Raw genomic sequence first — 2,817 nt, forward strand, 5'->3', positions numbered from 1 at the left:
AGTCCTGCACCCTGCGTCCCTGCACTGTGCACTGCACACCAGCTGCCAGCGCCCAGGCGGCCAGTGCCCAGGCGACCAGCGCCCATGCAGGCACTACTCGACGCCCGGTTTCTTAATTGATTTTTTATAGTATCTAATTATTGATTGTTGATTACTTGATTGAACATTTGATTTAATTTAAGTATTGACATGCTGTGAATTTTGGATTGCTAAGATGAGGAGGTATTTGATAGCACAAGGCAGTCACCCACCACCACCTCCTCCACTTCAACCTTCTGCTCCACCTCAAGATAGTAATCATGGATATGGATTTAATCTGGATGATATTGTAAGTGACCCGGCACTTAGAAAACAAATTTATGAGTTTCGTCCTGAAATTCGAGATCAAGTTAGAAGAGCTTACATTCAAAAAGGACCAACTCAACCTATTCTAAAGTTTCCTTTGAAGAAATTTGGAAATAATGCAAAGAAAAGAGCATTTTCTAAATCTTGGTATATAAATTATAATTGGCTAGAATACAACGAGTCCAAAGATTTAGCATTTTGTTTCTATTGCTTCCTTTTTAAAGAGCCAGGAAGGGCAGAAATATTTGGATATGATGTGTTTAATAAAACAGGATTTAATGATTGGAAGCATGCATACAAAGCATTACCTGAGCATGTTGGTGGAGTGAGTAGTGCTCATAATAAGTGTGTTAAGCATTTTGATGATTTTCAAAATCAAAGACAAAGCATCTCAAGTCAGCTTAGTCGTGCTACTGAAGAAGCAGAGGAATTGTATCGAATCTGATTGACTTCATCTCTAGAATGTTCAAAGTTTCTAATTGCACAAGGCATGGCTTTTCGTGGACATGATGAGTCTTCAGCATTAAAGGTAGCGTTATTTGGCATCCTTGATAAGTATAATTTATCCATATCTAGGATACGTGGACAAGGATATGATGGAGCTTCAAATATGAGGAGTGAATTTAATGGGCTACAGAAAAAGATTTTAGATTAAAATCCACATGCTTTTTATGTCCATTGTTTTGCCCATCGGTTGCAGTTAGTCATTGTTTCTGTTTCTAGCTGTTGCTCGGCTATTCATGATTTCTTTGAGTATGTCTCTTTAATTGTGACCACAGCAAGCGCTTCATGCAAAAGAAGAGATGCATTGGTTGAAAGCCATCATAACCACATTTTGCGACAACTTGATTCCTTGGAGATTGAATCGGGTACAGGAAAACATCAACAGACCAGTCTTGCTAGACCTGGGGACACTAGATGGGGTTCACATCACATAACCCTTATCCGATTGGAGCTAATGTGGGACTCAGTTACTGAGGTGCTTGAGATGGTTGACAAAGATATTCGTGGTCCTTCTCCAGCTGCGGGGTTGCTTGAGAAAATGGAGTCTTTTGAGTTTGTTTTCATTATGAAGCTTATGCTAAAATTGTTTGCTAACACAAATGAGTTTTCTCATATCTTACAAAGAAAAGATATAAATATAGTTCATGTTATGGAGCTAATCCAAGATGTGAAAGCTCAATTAGCCACATTGAGGGAGAGTGGTTGGGATGAAGTGTTTGATGAGGCTAAGATATATTGTGAGCAAAAGAATATTTCTGTGCCAAATATGATGGATGAAATACCAATTAGAGGTCGTGCGAAGCGCCAAAATGAAACTACTACTTGCCTTCATCATTATCGTGTCGGGATTTTCTTTGTTGTTCTTGATAAAATATGTGTTGAGATGAATAATCGATTTGGAGAATCCACTATTGAGATATTGACATGTTTCTCATGTCTTGATCCAAAGAATAACTTCTCTAGGTTTGATATAGATAGCCTTGTTCGAGGTGCTCAGATTTATGATGCTGATTTCTCTACTAGTGACTTTGCACAAATTAGACAACAACTTCAGACTTATATTCTTCAAGTAAGAAGGCATGCTGCATTCTCTACTTGCACTGATATTGCTAGTTTGGCTTCTAAGATGGTTGAGACAGAGAAAAATAAGGTCTTTCCATTGGTTCATAGACTTATTGAATTGACATTAATATTACCGGTGTCCACGCATTTGTTGAAAGGGCATTTTCGGCGATGAAAATTATCAAGACTAATTTACGAAACAAGATGGCTGATGAGTGGTTCAATCATTTGATGGTGTGCTACATCGAGCGGGAAATATTCAAAGAACTTGATGACTCTACCATATTGCGGCGGTTTCAAGGCATGAAGACTAGAAAGATGAATTTGCCTCGTTCTCTACCATCTTGAGGTATTTACCGTGCTACGGTTAAATTTTTTAGCACTAAGTCATTGTTTGCTTGAATGTTAGTATTTTATATCTATTCTCTTGAAATTTACTAGTCTATATTGAATATATACTTTAGAAACAATTTAGAAATTTATAATGGTGCCCAGGCTCCCGTTACGGGCTGGCTCCGCCACTGTTCATGGTGATAATTATCTATCAAGTGATGATGGAGCTTCGACAATCAGCCACAAGTTTTCTTTGTCATTGTTTTCTCACAAATGCCTTATGGAAAGAGGTAAATCTCATGACTCATCCTCTAGTGATGATGAGGATAAACCTTCTATTGATGAACTTGTGCATGCCGTAAAGTGTTTTGAGGATATTTGCACTGAACAAAAGGATCAACTCAAAACTTTGAAAAAATAAGTTGCTTAGCTCCAAAGATGATTATAAATGTTTGCTAGAAAATTTTAAAACATCTGCAAATTTGAATTGTGGGCTAACAACTAAAATTGAGCAATTAGAGTCTAAAGCTCCATCCTTAGCTACCGATGATAGCCTTGCTAAAAATTAATGAA

The 2,817-nt window shown here is 37.6% G+C and overlaps 1 pseudogene; it reads left to right on the top strand.

Moving 5' to 3' along the window:
* The first annotated feature begins 214 nt into the window (after nt 1–214).
* Nucleotides 215–2,259, top strand: LOC109945833 (zinc finger MYM-type protein 1-like; annotated as a pseudogene).
* Nucleotides 2,260–2,817: the final 558 nt, after the last annotated feature.

The sequence above is a fragment of the Zea mays genome, chromosome 4 (genome assembly GCF_902167145.1).
Source record: "Zea mays cultivar B73 chromosome 4, Zm-B73-REFERENCE-NAM-5.0, whole genome shotgun sequence".
In the NCBI taxonomy this organism is placed as follows: Eukaryota; Viridiplantae; Streptophyta; class Magnoliopsida; order Poales; family Poaceae; genus Zea; species Zea mays.